We start from the raw sequence: 19,247 nt of genomic DNA, 5'->3' as shown, positions 1-19,247 counted from the left end.
CATTTAAAATACAAATCAATACCTAGAATAAACTCTAGATTGGGAACTCTATTTATACTTGATGAATTAGGATATAGAATAGTAGAAATCACACATAAAGCTATATAGATTGAGATCATAATATGAATAAATGACATGGAAAGGCAAGCAGAAAGGTCCCAACATAAATTCAACAGGAAATCAAGAAGTATGGAAATAAAGGAAATGGCATATGGCATAAAAACAATACTAGAAGCAATAATAACAGAATATCAGAACTATAGAGAAACACGTTTTAAGATCAAAGAACATACAGGGTGCTGAGCAGGATGAAATAAACTTAGAACATATTAATGGGCACTCTAAAACATGAAAGATAAAGAAAAATTGTTAAAATAGAGAGAAAAGTAAGAACACTTAGATTGACAAAAGATATTTTCTTAGTAATGAAATGCCAGAAGACAGAAAAATATCTTCAAAGTTATGAAGGATATCATTATCAACCTAGAATCCATACCCAATTGAACTATTGTACAAGAAGAGAGAAAATAAAGATATTTTCAAAAATATAAAAAATATGAGCATCTACCTTTTATAGACCCTTGAAGAAAGAGTCACTGAAGGATATACTTTAGCAAGAAGTACATTCATAGAGAAGAAATAGGATGTAAGAAAAAAGGCAAAGATAGTGAAACATGTTGGTAAATCTAATGAAATAATTTGGGGGGGCGGGATTAAAAAGATGAAACTAATATAAGGAAGTTGTGGATTTCGGTGAGGAGTTAATACACATAAGACTTTACCTCAGGGTGGGGATGGGTGACATATCACTTGAAATTGGGCAGAGATACTCCACCTTAACAAGCAATAGCCTTAGGTGTGGTCTCAGCTTTTAGTAATTTTTCATGGGATGAGCCCAGCTCTGGTCTCTTGATGGGCACAGGGCTTTTGAGTCTCATCACCCTTCAGGAGTTAAAATTTTTGTTTTAATCAGCTCTGACTATTATATTAAAATGCCGTAGTCTGGATGGCTTAAACAACATACATTTTTGTCCTATAGTTCTGGAGGCTGAGAAGTCTAGATTCAAGGTGCTCACAGATTTAGTTCTTGGGGAGGGCTGGCTTCCTGACTCACAGATGGCTTCCCATCTCACTGTGTGCTCACATAATTTTTTGTGTGCTCTTGGAGAGGATGAGCTCTGTTCTTTCTTCTTCTTCTTTTAGGGATACTAATCCCATTATGAGGACTCCATTCCCATGGCCTCATCTAAACCTGTTACCTTCCAAAGTTTCCACCTTCCAATATCATTGTACGGGGAATTAGGGCTCTAACACTTGAATTTTGTGGGACCATAAATGTTCAGTCCACAGCATCCCTAAAGAAGTAGAATTATGCCTTCTCTGTTTATATTTGGATCCACAGGTTCATGGCTTCCAGCCCTGTTCATTACTCTCTCATTCATTGAAATGTTGTCTTGTTTGTGAGCATGTCTTATATTACTTAATTTTTTTAAAAAATATTTATTACTATCTGTGAAGCATTAGGGTGCATTTCAAGCATTTCAAGCCAAAATACATAGTATTATGCATGTTTCACCAACTGTCTAGGCTGGATTATCTGTGGTCAGTTTAGTATTACTACCACCTGCTTCCACTGACTCCCTGCATCATCGAGGAGAGGCCAAGGGTAACACTTCCCAGAATCCACTTCTTCTTTGACCCTAGGGTACTGTCAGTCAGTGAGAAGCATTTGCATGAAGTTGGAAGGCAGACGTATAGGAGGACCCATACTCTCTGGAAGCAGATGGAGGTTCTCAGGAGCTTCAGGGTACACTATAGTAAATGACCCCCTTTGGTACTGAAGGCAACTGAGATAGCTATCAGTAGCCTCTAGAGAATCCATTACTTCGGAGTTGCTGGCTGAGATGAATGGTAGGAATTTCTCAAAGTTTTCTGATATCTGAAGCAGCTTTTAAGGAAACTCTTCAGAACCTCTTATAATGGCTATACAAGCTGAGATCATTATAAATGGCCTCCTTGACTTTTTGCTCCTAATCCTGCAAACAGATGTGAAAGCCTCAAATATCCTTTTTAAAGACTTTCATACTTGGAGTAGACTGAGGAATGTGATAACCAGCCTCCAAGATGGCCCCTCAGTAGTTGCCTTCCCCTGGTATTCATGACTTTGTAAAGTCCCTTTACACACTGAATCAGGATGGCCCTGATAGGCCACCATAGAATAAAATGGAAAGAATAACCTGTCACTTCTGAGGCTAGATCATAGAAAGTGTTGTGGCTTCTGCTTTAGCCTTTTGAAAGAAATTCTGTTGGGAAAGCCAGTTTTCAAGTCACGAGGATACTCAAACAGCCCTCTGGAGAGGTCCACCTACTGAGGAACTGAGGTCTCCCACCAACAGCCAGCACCAGCTTGCCAGAGGTGTGAGTGAGCTGCCTTGGAGTGGACCCTCCAGTTCCAGGTGATTCTTCAGATGACTTAAGCTCCAGTTGACCCCCTATAATATCCCAAGCAGGAATTACTAAGTTGAGCCATTTTCAAATTCCTGGTCTATAGATGCTATGCTAGATAATAAATGATTATTGTTATCACCCACTCAGTTTTTTTTTGGGGGGGGGGTTATTATGCAGAAAGAGATAATACAGCAGCTTCTGTTTTCCTACCAAAACCTCATTAAACACTTTTAATTCTTATTCTCTCCAAATTATCTTATGTACCTGTAGAGTCACTGAATGCAGGGTTGGACCCATTGCCATTTTCTTGCCTTGAATTATTTGACAAGCCCAGGCAGCTTGTGTTTTTCAAACTGGTTGCCAATTTTTAGCTGGAAGAGTTGTTTGTATTGTTCAAACTAATAAGCATGCCGATTTTCTTTGCAGAACGACAATGACAAGTTTTAGAGAAGTCAGAATGGAACTGGTTGAATTCTATCTCTACTATTTTCTGGCTGTATTACATTGTGCAAATTTCTAAAGCTTTCTTTTAGTTTTCTTGACTATTAAATATGAATAATAGTAACTACCATACAGGTTTATAAGCAGGTTAAAATGTAAAAGTATATTAAAAACTTACGACACAGTGTCTGGCACATAGCAATCATTTACTAATGGTTTCCATCATGATGATGATGATGATGATGATGATGATGACAAAGGGTAGACTTTGGTGTTTGGCATTCAAGGCCTCCCACAAGTTTCTTCCTGTTTCAATTAGCTATTGTTGTATAACATACCACTCCCAAAATTTGTATCTAAGATCAGGACCACTTTATTATCTCCAACAATTCTGTGGGTTGACTGGAACCAGTGGGGTGGGTCTTCTGCTCCATATGCTATCAACTGCAATGGCCTGGGGGCTTGACTGGGTTGGACCGTGCAAGATGGACTCACATGGCTGGTATTAATGCTGCCTGTTGGCTGGGAACTCAGCCGGGGCTTTGATCAAAGAGCCTACACATGGCTTCTCCATATGGCTTGGGCTTCTCACAGCATGGTGGCAGGATTCAAAGAGACCAGTCTCAAGAGCAAAAGTTCCAAGAAGCAGGAAATGAAAGCCACTGATTCTCTTAAAGACTAGGTCCAGAACTGGCACAGTATTATTTCTGCTACGTTCTAGTTGTTAATCAGTCATGGAACCAGCCCAGATTCAAGAACAGGAGAAGTAATGTCTACCTCTCAATAGGAACAGTGACAAAGAATTTGTCACTGTTTTAATCAACTACATTCTCCAAAATATTCCTAAGGGAATCCTATAAAACAAAGTAAGCCTGTTAGCTTTTTCAAAATATGTCTGGTTGTTTCTTGCCTCCATCCATCATAGCAAGCCCACCCCTGTCCAAAAAGCTTTCCCTCGGATACCCTAGGACTGACTGTCAGCATCAGCCGTTGATCAGTGCCTCCTGGGCAGTTTTATTTATGACAACACAGGCACCTGTTACCTGAAGCTTTCCAGGCTTAATTAGTTATTTTGTATCTAGTTTCCCATTGAGTGGGTTTTATATGTCTTGGGTTTCTGCCTAAGCCTGGTACAGATCTTACCATGAATCGATACTTAGTAAATATTTTCTGTTTTAAATGGTATACTGTGGGGAGGCAGCAGTGGGAGGGAACTGGCATTTATTGAACACAGATTCGAGCATGAGGCTAAGTTTACATGCATCATTTCATATATTTTTCATGACCATCCTGTAAGTATTATCATTCCCAGCTGATGGATGAAGAAATTGAGTACTTGACTTGCCTAACTTCACTAATAGTAAGTGATAGAACCAGAACTAAATGCAGGTCTGTTTGATGCCCAGGCCCTTATTTTCATTGGTATTGTCCTGCCTGGAACTCCCTTGAAATGAAACTATCTGGGAGGAGAGAGGAAAAGTATGTAACTAACTATACACTGTGGTTTCTAGACCATTTCAACCATAAACTCCCCACGGCAAGGACATGCTCGCCTCAGCTACGCTGCATGCAGGCATTTACCAGCCCTGGGATCAGAGCTAAACATTAACCCACTCGAGCTCTGCTTTTTCTTTCCTTTTGAACTCCCATAGCTCCCAGTGGCTTTTGTCATAGGCCCTCTGCATTATTATTCCCTTTTAAACAGCTCCTGGGCATCACGATGACATGTTTGGAAACACTGTGGCATAATTGTGGTGATTAAACTTCACTGAAATGTCTGGATTCCCACTTCCGAAGGCCTCCTGGCTCCAGCATTGCCCGGGAGCCCTACTTGTGCCTCCATGTGAGGAATCTCAAGAGTGCTTGTGGCTCCTTCTCCCCAGGCTCGGAGGGGAGCAAAACTGCTGGTCAGGCATTTCCAGAGGGTTTCGAGGGGATCAAAGAGAAAAAAGCAAACACCAAGGAAAAATGTGCTATTTATTCTTGGAATAAAGTTACATTGGCAGCTTTCTCCTCTCCAGTAATACTCGTTTTCCTGAAAGGATTACACGCGCGTTTGCTTCCTCCCATAGGATTTAACCACCACTCAGCTCATGACCTGCAACTTCTATCTCCCACCCCCTCCCAACTAGGCTTTCAGTTTTCTCACAGGCTGGGCAAAAATTAAAGAGATTAAAATCATCCATGAGAGAAAGTGGGTTAGTGCAGCTGCTGCAAATGCCCATGTCAGCAATCCAAGTCAGCAGCTCAGATAAACCCAGCCATGTGAGAGGTGTTCCTGGGCCAGACGGGACGATCCCAGAGATTTTGGGCCTTCCTCCCAGGGGAAGGAATGAGGAGACTGAGGCTGAACGAGGAGGGCTGCTGGGAGGAAGTGTCTTCCTTTGGGAGAGCAATATTTGATTCATGTTTTTTTCATAGACATTACTGCTTTCAATTAAGTAATTGAATAACTTCATTGAAGGTTATGGGGCATTGAGAGATTTTTTCGTGCCTTGTTCTCTTTGCTATAGGCACTCTTCTCTCTGCCTCAAGAAGGTAGTAATAGACCTTGGTATGCCCTTGCTTTCTTTTTTGTTGCTGTTGTTGAAGGACTGAAAACACTTTCTATGGGAGAAGATGTCTTTATTCTTGTTTTTGTTTTCTTTGCCTATAGTCAGTTGAGGGAAATCACGCTGCACTGAGGGCTTTGGGTTTCTGAGGGTGCACAGCCTGCCTGGGGGCTAAGGGAGTGTCTAAAAAGGAAAGAAAGAGCAGGATCACTGGGTGTGTCCATGATGCATGGACATCTGGACCCTGCTTTCCCACAGGTCCCACACAGGGGCGGGACAGGTGCGGGTGGGGTAGAAATGACTAAACATTAAGGGCTGTAGCCTTGAGAATCCCTCTGGGGGAAGAAATATCCCAAGGCCCCAGCCTCAGAAGAAACTGCCCCCTGCTTCCATGCAGGCTTGGACAACAAGCCTGGGTGAGGTGACAAGTGTAAACAGAGTCCGAGGACTCTTTTGCATTCTCTGTATGGTGCAAGTCACCAGGAACCTCCCCCTCACCCTAGGGAGGGTACATGCCCCAATAATGCCTGAGATTAAATTTCCCTGGGGAGAGAGTAAAGTGTTCAGGGTAAATTAAATTCAATTTAGAGAAATATAAGTAGTATGAGATTTCTTGCACCCTAAAATCATATAGTAGCACCTACTAGGTAGTAGGCCCTGCACTAAACTCGAGACAGTTGAACAAGCACCTGTTACCCTCTCAGGACTCAGATCCAGGTGAGGCGACACAGTGCAGAGCTCATAGGGAATATGTGTCACAGATGAAGGGAGCCCAGGTGGGAACACTGCTTCTATTTGGGGACGGGGAAGGCTTCCCAGAATTACTCACCTTCATTCTAAGTCTTAAAAGATGAGCTAGAATTCTTCAGGGAAAGATGAGGGTGGAGTTGAGAACATTCTGTACAGAGGTACAGAAGCATGAAATAATATGGCATGTTTGGAAGACTGTAAAGTGGTTGATATGCTGAAGCATAAGACAGGTTGTTACTGGATGGGTGAGAGCATCAGGCAGGGACCGACCCAAATGGCCGTAAGTCTCATGCAAAGGAGTCCGGGTTTTACCCTGTAAGAGGTGACGTGAATAGATATATTTGTTTTGAAGCAAAGCCAGTTAAAGAAGATCACAAAAGAGGAGTGATCACAACGGTAGGAGGGTATCTAGGAAATAGGGAAGTGCACAAGTGAAGAGAGAGAGCTTGTGAAGAAGGAAGTAATCAACAGTGGAAAACACTGCAAGAGGTCACCACCGCAAGTTCGGGGGCAGCCACTGGATTTCCAAATTTGGAGGCTGTTGGAGACTTCTATGAGGGTAGTTTCAGTGGAGTGTTGGGAACAGAAACCAGATTACTGTGAGCTGAGGATTGAATGGAGGTAAAGAAAGTGACAATAACAAATATACCTATTTGTCTGAGGTTTGGTTACGAAAAGACATAAAGATAAATATAAATGAGTACAGAATGTGGAAGACTTATGTAATAATAATGTATTAATGAGTTTTAAATGATGGAGCAGGTTTAGGGATGTTCAAGGTTGAGGGGAGGGAGACAGTGGGAAGATCAAAGACAAGGGAAGGGGGAGTGGAGCGAGGAAGAAAGGTCTGGCAAGCGGGGCTTGAGACACAGAGAAGACCCCCTGAGCTGACCAAACTTCCCATGTGCCCCAGGGGTTTGAGGTCACACATGTATGAGGAAGCTCTGTCACCCTGTACATCTCATTACAGCATTCTCCTCTTGTCAGGGGGGAATATGTTCTAAGACCCCAGTGGATGCCTGAAACTGCAGGTAGTGCCGAACTCCATATATATATTCAATTTTTTCTTATATGTACATACCTATGATAAAGTTTATACATTAGGCAAAGCAAGAGATTAACAGCAATAACCAAGAAGAAAATAGAACAATTATAACAATATATACAATTGTATATAATTATATAGAATTATAACAATAATAAAAATTATATGAATGTGGTTTCTCTTTCTCTCAAAATATCTTATTATACTGTACTCATCTTTTCATTCAATGGGAGCGCTTCATGGCTTCTCTTTGGCATATCTGAATTACCAGCATCATGACTCTTGCACTGTGGGGCCATTATTAAGTGAAATAGGGTTATTTGAATATGAGCACTGAGATACTGAGACAGTCAATCTGATAACCTAAATCAGCGGTCCCCAACCTTTTTAACACCAGGGACCAGTGCTCCCATGAGAATCTAATGCCTGATGATATGAGGTGGAGCTGAGGCAGTGAGGCTGGTGCTTGAGAGAGGCTGCAAATACAGATGAAGTCTACTCGTTTGCCCACCGCTTACCACCTACTTTGCAGGCCAGATCCTAACAGGCCACAGACCAGGGTACCTGTCCACAGCCAGGGGATTGGGGACTCCTGACCTAGATGGCGAGTAAGTGACTAATGGGCCAGAAGTGCATACAGCATGGATATGAAGGAGGGGTGAGGGGGGTGGGGGGCGGTGTGTGACAAAGGGGTGATTCATGTCCTGAGCGAGAAGGAGCGAGACTGGGCGAGATTTCTTCACCCTACACAGAATGGCGCGCACTTTAAAACTTATGAATCGTTTATTTCTGGAATTTTCCACTTCATATTTTCAGACCACAGTTGGCCTTGGGTAACTGAAATCGCAGAAGTGAAACGGTAGATAAGGGGTATACTCTACGAGTAACCCCTATGCTTCTGAGAAGTGTAGTAAACTATTAAAAATAAATCAAATGGATCATATTGTAAATACATTAATCATACTAGATAATTTAACAGATTCCTAGTGTGAACCTTCTGGTGAAGTAAGTGAATCAGACTCTCATTTATGACCTCTTTTTCTCTTAAGACTATAATCTTAGGTCCCTTGTTCACATCCAAAGTAGCTCCTGATCTCCATCAGCTGTGTCCAGACACAGAAGGCTAACTGGTCGCTGGTGGCAGATACCGGTTTAGAAATGGAAATCACTCCAATTTGAGCACTGGAGTAATGAACAGGTTGGTATCCCTTTGGTTTGATTAGATCTAGCACACCTATGCATAAGAACACCATGTTCCAAAACTTGTTACCATGAAATTTATGAATCAGAGAACTGGTTAGATGAATACTCTGTGGGGTTTCTAGAAGTTTCACCCCCTGCCACAATCTGTTCTAGTTAGTGCACACTTTTCAAAAAAATCTTCCGTGGTTGCTCATTTATCTTCCAGAATAAATCACTCTATTAATTTCAGAAACTCACACCTTTCCTGGAGTTACAGGAAAGGAGTCTCTGAGGGGTTTTGGAAGGGTTGCAGGCAGTCTTGCGAGGGAACATTGAAACAGAACTCAGTGTTCAGTTCAATTATGCCGGTAGGTTGAGCTACTTTAATTCACAGTTTATATTTTGAACTCTAGTGCTTCTTAATCCTCTAAAAACTGTGATTTTTAATAGTTTGCTACATATGAAGCATAATTTTTAATAGGTCATGAAACTAACTTATAGCAGAAGGTCTCAATTTTATAATGAGAGTCAATGGTATTTTCAATATAAAAATAGACGTTTATTTTATAGACAACTATTTAGGGTCTGATAGGTTGCATAGGACTCTAGCTTGCATTTTCTTAAAAAGCAATTATTAGGAATTTCACTGGGCACCTTTCATAGTCCTATTGTCTCTTTTATTACAATTGAAATCTCTCGTTTTTACAGTGGCTTCCCTGTAACAGTATTTTGTGTAGATGATTTATTAAAGTCCTGTTCATGCTTATTTAACCTTGTTGGCCAAGATGAAAAAGTAGAGGAGTTGTCAGCCTGGGCATGAAAATCTCCCTATGGAAAATGGAAGGAGCTGAGGGAAAGCAGCAAAATTTATACTTGGCTATGTTTATAGTTTAACTGGTGGATATGTTTTGATTTAAAACCTTTCATTAATCAGGTAATGTATTGGGCAGCAGCAAGTGCCTAGAGAAATATTTTGATTACTACTCTATTACCCTGAGCAAGATAAAGTAGTTGGGCCAGAGTATTTAGATCTCTATTCTTTTGACTGGGGCTATGAGGAAATAATTCAATGAGATAAGCCTCTCCTTCGCAGTAGACGAAGACGTGTTTAATTGATGCTTGTTCCTCATTATCTCATCCCTTCTGGGCACATAATCTTTAAAGAAAGGTGGGAGAGGTGATTAGGACACCGAGGGGACTCAGCTGTGCACTTATACTCCTTGGGCTTTTTACCTCTATTAAGATTTCATTGAAACAACTGCATGGTGTTCCCAGCACGTCCTCATATTCCTCTGTACAGGTAAAATGTTGCTCTCTGAAAAAAAAAAAAAAAAAAAGAGAAGGCCTGGTGTACATGGATTGTATAATTTGGTTGTCTACGTCTGGAAACTATAACTTCAGAGGGGCATAACCATCAATATGGATTTATTCGCTGATTAAAGGCATCCATTAAACCTTTTAAAAAGTTGGTGAAAGGTTGGACTGTACACGTGTGGTGCTGCATTCTTCCACCGTTGGTGTCTAGGAGGTGTTAGTGGCTAATTCTATCAAAAGGCTGGTTTCATTTCAGCAAGCCACTGTGGAATGAATGAATTTAAATGCCACCTGGTTAATGGCTATCCATGGGCCTTAACAGAAACCTCATTACTTTGCCAGGGAATAAAATGCCAAGAGTGAGACACTGGGCTGAAAAAAAGAGGAAGAAAAGCAAAAGAGAAATGGTCCTGTTTCCCCTAACTGATGTTTTAAACAAGTACACATTTTCTTTTCAAGCTTGCTTACCTTTGCTAAGATAAATAAATATGAAATGACCGTAGGGTAAAACATTAAAAAAAATTCTCAGCCTCCTGATTCTCTTAAAGTGACATCATTAATGGTGACACATTGGTGTCTCTGTCTGCACATCCATTAGCCTCTCATCGGGGCATGAGGCAATTTCCGTTGTCTTTCATTATTCAGTTTACATGACCACCTTGCTCTGATGCTCCTGGAGCTCACTACTTCTGGAATTCATAATCACTGGATGTTTGATGGCTTCTTGTAAATAGTACCATAGGAGAAGGGGCAAGGATTCTGGTTTCAATCATTTTTTGGGATGGAATGAGATTTCCTACCCTTGACCATGTGGGGATGACCCCACTCACTCAAGGCTAAGTCCAAGGATTTTTGTCAGCTTAGCATTGTCTTAACATGCTTTGGATAAGGGGGAAATTTCAATATTTTTCTTTTCCTGATGACTTTTGGAGATCGTCTACTACTAGACTGAGCTGCTTAGTGTTTTGCAAACCTCTCATCTGTTAGGACCTAGGCTTTGTCTCTACATTTCCTACAGAAGTGTTTCTCAATTCTGACTGCACATTTTAATTACTGGCAGGGATTTAGAAATAAATAAATAAATAAATAAATAAATAAATAAATAAAGGCCCCACCCCTAGAGATTCTGATTCAAAGGGCCTGGTCTGGAGTCCAACTTATTTCAAAATACTCCCCAGTCGAGGGCTGATTGTATTATGCAGGTTGCCTCTGGCGTCTAGGGCTATTCTCCCTGGAAGGGGAGGTGGTCTCTAGGAGATGGCAGTTAAATTGGACTGCTTTGATAGACAAAGGGGCTACATAGGAGCAGATGATTTGGGGCAAGGATATATCTACATATTTCATTGCAGGTATGGTTGCCTTCAGTAGCCCATCATTTTGAGGTAAAATTATAGGGGCCTGAAGGTCACACCTTAGTTTGGCTGGTAACTCCACTTTGTTTTATTGTCCTCCTTTGGGTGCTGTGCCTTAGTTTCCTTATCAGTAAAATGGGGATAATTATATCTGAGGTCATACTTTTGTTTGAGGCAAAAACTGGTACCAGTAAAAATTTGCCACAAAGAGCTTTGTGTAAAATTATCAAATTGCTGTCATGCAAACACAGATGGGAGCTGGGGAAGTGGAAGCAGTAGAACTGAATCTGTGTTCTTGTCAAAGCCGACTGATGGGGCTCAGAGATGACACTCGAAACCTCCTATCAAATCCTAGCATTGTGACATTTGTGTCGCCGAAGGAATGCCACAGCCCTCCCTCACTGAGAGCTGAAACTGCCATATCACCTTTGTGCTAACTGAAGAAGTTCTGGGGGCTACACCTTTTCCATGAGTCGGAAGTGCTATTGGCCAGGACCTCAGCGTGAGGGGTGATGATGGAGCCCTGCTCTGACCGCCAGTGCCTTGGGGACCCTGCACTCTGCAGGGAGGCCCAGGCCTGCAGCCATCCACATCAGCAAAAGTGCTCAACCGAGTGCCCAGCTCACAGATGTGGAGTGATTACTTCAGATCCTGATTTCCTGGGATGAATCCCTTTCCTCTTCAAATTCCCCAGCCCTAGCTATAACTGGAGCTTCTCCCTATGTGTGCACGGCTCACGTTTACTTCTGCCCCTGCCGGACATGTCCCATGGATCTCAACACTACTTGTGTTCCTATCCACCTCTACCTAAAGCCAGTCCAGCCAACACTATAGGACTACAGGGAGCAGCTTCATGAGGGAGCCACTGAGCCACCTGCCCCACCCTGTCCCCGGGGCTTAATGTCCCTCATATCTGACTTAAAGTCTGAATTGCTATGTAATGTTATTCTTTAATTATGTCTCCCTAGAGATAAAAACTAGATGATTCCCTCTTCTATGGTAGTTGTGCTATTAGTGAAGTCCTGGACCCTCTCACCTTGGAATAAATCTCCCCAGTACTTTCAGTTTCTCTTAACAGTCTATGTATTATCTCCCCCCATCTCCTCTCAGCTATGGAGTCTCAAGGCACACACAGGGCCTTAGTAACGACACTCAAGGACAACTTACTTTACAGATGGGAAAATGAGGCACAGACTTTTGATAATGTGTAACTTTAACAAGTGAATGGGACCTGAAATGAGGACTCTCATTTCCCTGGAAGGGGCAGAGTGGAAGGCAGGGGTGGTGGTAGATAAGGACAACAGTGACAGTAAAGAGTACCATTTAAGGAAACTTGGGTTGCACAGGCAAACATCTTCACTTTATGATGGACATCTCATTTTTCACACTTATAAAATAAGAAAAAAAGAGTACTTAACCTGTCAGGATGCTGCGAGGATTACAAGAAATATATGTGAAAAGAACTGGCACAAGTTTTGGCACCTAAGAGGCGCTTGTTAAAAGGCAGTCCATACATACACATGTGTGCATGCACGACATGCACCCAGGAAGCCGGGAGCTGTGAGGAGTCCCTTTCCAAGGTTTAGACATAATCCACAGGTCCTCCGAGATAGCTTCTGGGAACATCTGCTTCTGTAGGACCCTGAAACAGTCATTTCAAAGCCCTTCCTTCAAGATTGGTCTCTGTGCAAGGATTCAGGCTGTAGAAAATGACCTGTAAGACCCCCAAGATGGCTCTCCCTGGCCATCTGCATTCAGTTGCACAACCAGAGGCAGAGGCTGCCCAGATGGCAGCTCTCATCCCTCCATAACTGTGATCCTGAAATAATTTGGAGTACAGAGGTTCAACAGCATCTTTATAATGAAATGAGGTGATCCTAAGCAAAGCATTTAGCCCAATGCAGGATGTGTAGTAAGCATTCAACGAATGTTAGCAGTTCTTAATAGTACATAGTATTTCTTAACCAAAACTAGGTTCATGGGTCAGAGTGCCTCCAAATGTCCATCTTTTGGCTTAGGGGACAAATGAATAGGCTCTGCATTAGGGACAGTCCACGGAAAGTCTATCCCACCTACTGGCATCTGTGCCATATTTATTTATTCATTCATTTAGTACACATTTATTGAGCACCAATTATACGTGTAGCCCTGGTGTTCGTTCATGGCTGTGTACAGCGTTGGTATTAGCACACATAGTTCTACACCAAGAAAATCCATTTCTCAACACCACCTCTCGCTCTGCCTGCTGATGAAGATATAGAGTTAGGGGGAGCTCTGCTGATGACACTTTGCATCCTAGGGTAGAGTATGGGTTTAGCCAGGTGTGTATTTTACAGGTAAGGAAACAGGCCTCAGAGGGGAATACTTGCCCAAGATCAATAGCAACTTAGTGGCCATCTGAGGCTGGGATCGGGTTTTCTGATTCAGAAACAAAGGCCCTTTCTACAGCTGCCTCTGTATTAAGGATACAACTTGTCACATGTTTTTATCCACATACAGGTGTTCTTTTCCTTTTTGAAGAGCTGCATTTTAGGCTTAAATGAAGTAGCTCTTGAATAAGTCTAGAACAGTGGTTCTCAGCACTGACTGTATTAGATCATCTGGAAAGCATTTCAAAAATACTGATGTTGGAGCCCCACCCCAAACCAATTAAATAAGCATTTGTGTGGGTGGAACAAGAGCCTCATATTGGTTTTTAAAGCTATCCAGGTGTTTCTAATATACAGTCTGCGGTCCAGAGAGCAGTGCTTCCAAAACGTTAATGCACATTTCAATTACCAGGGGATCTTGTTAAAATGACCATCAGGTCAAGTGGGGTTGGAAAGTCCCCATATCTAACAAGTTCCCAACTGATTTTAATACTTCCCAGGCCACACTTGGAGTGGCAGCTCCAGAAGGTGCTCTGGGATTCTAGTCATCCACTGGTCACTGGTTACTCCAGCCAGAAGCCCAGAGTAACCTCTATCTTTCATTCTCTCCTCATCCCCACCCTACTGCGGTTTTGGTCACTAAGTCTTGTCAACTCCATCCCAGAGCCCCCTACAGCTCCCATCATCTCTTCATGGACTGGTTCAACATTTTCTTCTCTATTCTTACACCATCACTGCCTGTCCTGGCTGTGTTCTCTGCTAGACTGGGTCCAGATGTCTTATTTCTTCTTTCCTCTGTCCATGCTGTTTTTACTCCACAGAAAGTTCTTCCAGTCCTTGACTTATCTCATCGCTGGACCTCCTCTCTGCCCACACTAACCACAGATGCCAATTGTCTAGAAACAATATGCCCTTCTGGTTAGTTTCTGCCCAGCTCAGTGCCTATCAGGCTCTCAATAAATAGTTATTAAATTAACAAACGAAACCCCAACTCTGAATAAGTAAGGCCAAAGACCTCAGCTGCTCTCCTTCCAATCGAAATGAACATTCCTTCGAGATTATGCATTAGGCTTTAGATTTCTCATTGTGGGAAAAAGACAAAAAAAAAAAAAAGGATTGATCAAATTAACAAGTAAGTACTTATTTCCTGTCTGGGTTAGGTGGTTTAATATAGGCTCAAAAGCAGGTAATAGGACAGGAATGAGAGGGTGGATGCTAGCAGGCGCTTGGAGGTCTGCTTTTAAATCCGGGCTCGTCCCTGCATGGGGAAAAGCCACAGCTCCGTGACGAGGGTGGGCACGACGGACGGGGAAGCTTCCGGGCCCTGGAGGTGGTAGTGCGAGGAGGCAGGCAGGAGTTCGCGAGCGTGAACTAACTTGGCGGGGAGGGAGGCGCCGCACGCTGCAGCCGTTCAGGTTTCGCGTCTTCCGAGCGCCCACATGAGCCGCAGGCTTGGGGAAGGGGGCGGGGGAGAGGGAGGGCAGGGCCGGAGCAGAGGGGGCGGAGGAGTGGGGAGACTGAAGGAAATGAGACAACCTTTTCCTCCCACTGACTCGGGCTCCTCCAGTGTCTGCGGGGCTCCGCACGGCCGCCCGTGAGCACCGAGGCCGGGACCCTGCTCCCCGCGCTGCCCCCGGCGGCTCCTCCGCTGGGATTTCTTTCCCAGGCTCCAGCGCCAGCCTAAACTCGGGGCAGCGCTTTGTCGCGTCCTCCCCTCGGGGACCCGCGCCAGGTCCCCGGCTCGGCCCCGTGCGCCCCGCGCGCAGCCCCCGGAAGTGCGTGCCGGCAGCCCCGGCGAAGGTAAGCGGCGTCCGAGCGCGCGCCGGGGGCGCAGGGGTGCCCGGCATCCCCGGCGGGTCCCGGCTTCCCCGGAGCGCCCCCTCTGCGGAGACACGCGGAGCACTTCTGACCTAAAGCCGCTGCTTTGTTCCCGACCCCCTGCCCAGGTGTTGTCGGCTAGGTCCCCCGGGGAACTCTGCTTCCCAACGCTTTCTTTTTGCCTCCCCTTCCTCCTACTTTCTTGTTGCTTCCTTTGCCCACTTTTTTCTTTTCTTTTTTATTATTATTATTTTTTTTTCTGGATCCAACAACTCTCAGTTCCTTGCCTCTGCAGCCTGGCTTTGGGGTGGGTGCTTTCCAAATCTCGGCGCTTCTCTGCCACGGGCAGGGGCTGAGCTGGCCGGCACGCGGCAGAGACTGGTTTTGACCCCTGGCCCCTGCTGGGTGCAGACCTGCGTGAAATTTCCATGCTTCACATTGAACTCATTTACATGCCTCCTTTCGGAGGCACCCAGCTCGCCGCGCGCTTTTGGAGACTTCTAGGACCCCGAAATTAGAGCTGATTGGGAAGTGAAAAGACTGTTGGCGCCCCCTAAAGCCTCAGTGGAACGCTCTGTTGGTGGAAAGGGTGCATTCAGCTCGTTGCTGCTCTGAGGTTACCGAAAATTGGGTTGGGGGGCGAGGGAGGAGGAGCACTCGGTAAGAGTCGCGCAGTGGGCGTGGAGATAATACGAAAGGTTCCCAAGGCTGGGAGGACCAACCACATGGTGCTAACGTGCCAGCTTGCCATTTTGCTCTTATTAACATCTGCCTGAGTTCTCACAGAAAGCTTATGAATAAGAACTTCTATTCCTATTTTCCAAACGGGCAAGATGAGAAGCAGAAAGGTTAAGTAATGCTCTCATGGATACGCGGCTGGGAAGGGGCCCAGCCAGGATTTGGGTACCAGCTGGTTTGTACCACACATCCCACATCCTGCCCTACAGTGGGTTCCTCTGTCCAGTCATCAGGAACCTACCACTTCACGCTGGCTTATATCACAGGGGAACCAGGCATTTTCCTTTTTGAGCCAGTACATTTTGATTCCATTCAGATCCAAAGGATTTATTTAGTACCTACTATCCTCCCAATTCAGTGGCAAGCACTGAGATTTCACCTTTGAACTTCACTCTTCCATCCTCTTTTCCTCAACCAGTCTGTCATCAATATAATTCTTCCCCAGAAGGCTAGATTGAGTCGCTGTACCTGAAAGGCAGTGAAGCTAGATGGCTAAAAGTCCGGGCCCTGGAGCTGGACCACTGGCATTTGAATCCTGCCTGAGGCCTTTCTGTGGCTGGATTTCCTCATCTGTAAAGTAGGGATAGGAGGATTTAAAGCAGTGATTCTCAACTGGGGTTTTGATTTTGCATCCCAAGTGACATCTGGCAATGTCTGGAAACATTTTTGGCTGTCTACATGTAAGTGGGGGAGAATGCTATTCATCTGGTGGGCAGAGGCCAGGGATGCGGCTAAATTTCCTGTGATGCACAGGGCAGCATCCCCACCCCCGCACAACGAAGAACTATCAGCCCCAAATGTTAATAGAGCCGAGACTGAGAAACCCTGGTATTATGTGTCAGTTCACGAAGAGTGCTGTTATTCCCAGCTCTCACCCTCTTATCTGCTCCAGTTCGGCCAATTACACCACCCTCTGTCCCCAAATCTTCCTTCATTCCAGTGCCAGAATTCTGTTGTTAAAACCCCAGCAGGACATACTACTACACCATCTTAATACCCTTGTCCCCAAGTGCTAGCAGAAGGGATGGGGAACTGCACCTGTTTTACAAATATCAAAGGCAGATCCTGTGCATATTAAAGTTTGACCATTGCTTTCTTACAGAATAAAATCTAACTTCTGACATTGGCACCCATGGCTGTTCGTGACTGGCCTCAGCTTACCTTTTCCAGCCTCATTTAAATGCTGTTTCTTTTGTGTTCCTGCCATACCACCCAGTTCACCATTCTTTTGGTCTTCTAGGTCTTGACTTTTTGAAACACCCTTCCTCCTCCTCAGCCGGCAAATTCTTCATCTTTTTTGGAGGCTGAGCCCGAGTCCCCTTCTGAGTGGAGCATTCTTCAGGTTCTGCAGATTGTAACTCCCTGCTACCCCAGACCCAGCGTCCCCTTTTTAAATATATCTCTCTTGTAGTGTGTACCACACTGCATAAGGATCCCTAGTCCATCTTCCCATGGGTCTCTATGTACCTAGAACCTAGCAAGTACCATGCTCACAGTGGTGCTTAAACTTGTGGGCTTTGGACTCAGACTGCCTGCATTCAGGTCCCAGCTCTGCCACTTATTAACTCTGTGACCTTGAGGAAGTTGACTAAGTCTCTCAAAGCCTTATTGGTAAAATAAGAAGAAAGAGTCAGCCTTCTCTTTAGACAAATGTGACTAATTAAGGAGATAATAACTGTTCATGTTAGTACTGAGTGCCAACTCTGTGCCAGGACATGGTTCAAGTTTAGCATTTTGTATTTTTACTCATTTAATCCTTGTAATACCCCTTTAAAATTAGCGGTGGTATTACCCTATTTTCCAGATGAAGAAATGGAGGCACGGAGTAGCTAAGCAGTTTGGACAAAGTCACACAGCTAATGAGCATTAGGGCAAGGCTATCTGGACTGCAGAACACACACTCTTCACGCTCTGCAGGTAAAGGGCTTATCCCTGTGCTTTCTCTGCATGTAGTAAAGGCTCAGTAAATGTGAGCCGAGATTCATGTGCAGAGCTGAAGTCCATTGGGTTTTCCACCTGCGCCACACTTGTGATTTAAGTCTGTGCCATTATTTTTACAATTCCTGTTCCTTTCCTCTCTTCTTTACCCTGCCCTTAGCCACAGAAGGACGGGACATTGGGGTCAGTCCCCTCTCACAGTGCCAGGTCAGCACTAATGAACTTGAGGCTAAATGGAGCCTTAAGTGTGCCTGGTCAGGATCAGAACATCATTAGCTCTCTAGGGATGGAGTATGGAGTCAACACACCTGTCTGGAGGAGAGAGGTGCAGACGTGGGGTCAAGAATTCCATCTTTGTTCTTTCCAAGCTTGTGCCCCATGCACTGTGCACCTAGCATATCAATGAGGTTAAATCAATCAGTAAATGTGGGATGGATGGATGGATGCCACTAGGTGGGTCTCCCATCTTATACTTGATCAGATGCAGAGGACACCTTCTCTCCAGGTGTTATGAGGAACATGTCTATTAAAGGTAAACCTCGTCAAGAGAATTTAATCACCCATATGGAGTTTTGGAGAACCAGGTTTGGAACCAGTCACTGATCCCCTGTGTGAGTTATATGCGACACCAGATACTAGGTTACGACTGATCACTTCACCTGCTTGGAATATTTTATTTTCCTGAATGCAATCTTGGGTTTGAAAGCTGAGCCCCCTCCTTGCTGGTCCTTTGGCCACTTGCTTGGTAGGCCAGAATGTCTCACACACATACCTGCACATTTGTCTACTCTGGCTTCCTCCACAGCTGCTCCACACAGCTGTGATTCCCCTTAATTTGCTTATTTTGGCAGATTGTCCCCAAAACTTCAGTGAGATGAGGTTACCTGGTATGTGCAAGGACTTGCAGTTTTGTTAGGGGTCGCAGAAATAGTCTAGTAAGGCGGCTTTTAGGGTGGAGCGGGGTGAGAACTTCCCTGTCCATCAACACATCAGACCTTTCAGACCTCGTGTGGCGCTGCCCCCAACTTCAGACCCAGACTTTTACTGCCCTCTGGCATCATCCCGTCTCCTGGGTCACCAGCTGCCTGATCTGAGAAACAGTTTCCCCAGGGGTGATACTGACTGGAGGAAAGGTCAGACCCAAGATCTTTGGACATCACTTGCATTTTCACTGAGGTTTTTATAGTTTGGTCCAGAAGATAAACTAGCTCAGGGGGGAACGTCAGACCTGGTGCCAGGTTTTCAGACCTCTAATGTCATACTTGTTGGCTGCTGTCTTCAGTAGCACCCCTTAATTGAC

The 19,247-nt window shown here is 44.3% G+C and overlaps 1 protein-coding gene across 2 annotated transcripts in view; it reads left to right on the top strand.

Moving 5' to 3' along the window:
- EVA1A (eva-1 homolog A, regulator of programmed cell death) overlaps positions 1–19,247 on the top strand; it is a 78,287-nt gene that overhangs the window by 18,504 nt on the left and 40,536 nt on the right. Inside the window, exon 1 of one of the 2 annotated variants that reach the window (XM_036224467.1) lies at positions 14,711–15,253. The exons of the other annotated variant lie outside the window; for it this stretch is intronic. The gene's annotated coding sequence lies outside the window, so the exon portion shown is untranslated. Of the gene's footprint in view, positions 1–14,710; positions 15,254–19,247 lie in introns of those variants that run through there. 2 annotated transcript variants of the gene reach the window in all.

This window comes from Rousettus aegyptiacus, unplaced genomic scaffold, assembly GCF_014176215.1.
Source record: "Rousettus aegyptiacus isolate mRouAeg1 unplaced genomic scaffold, mRouAeg1.p scaffold_m13_p_7, whole genome shotgun sequence".
NCBI classification, from domain to species: Eukaryota; Metazoa; Chordata; class Mammalia; order Chiroptera; family Pteropodidae; genus Rousettus; species Rousettus aegyptiacus.
This window is presented reverse-complemented; position numbering and strand designations above follow the sequence as displayed.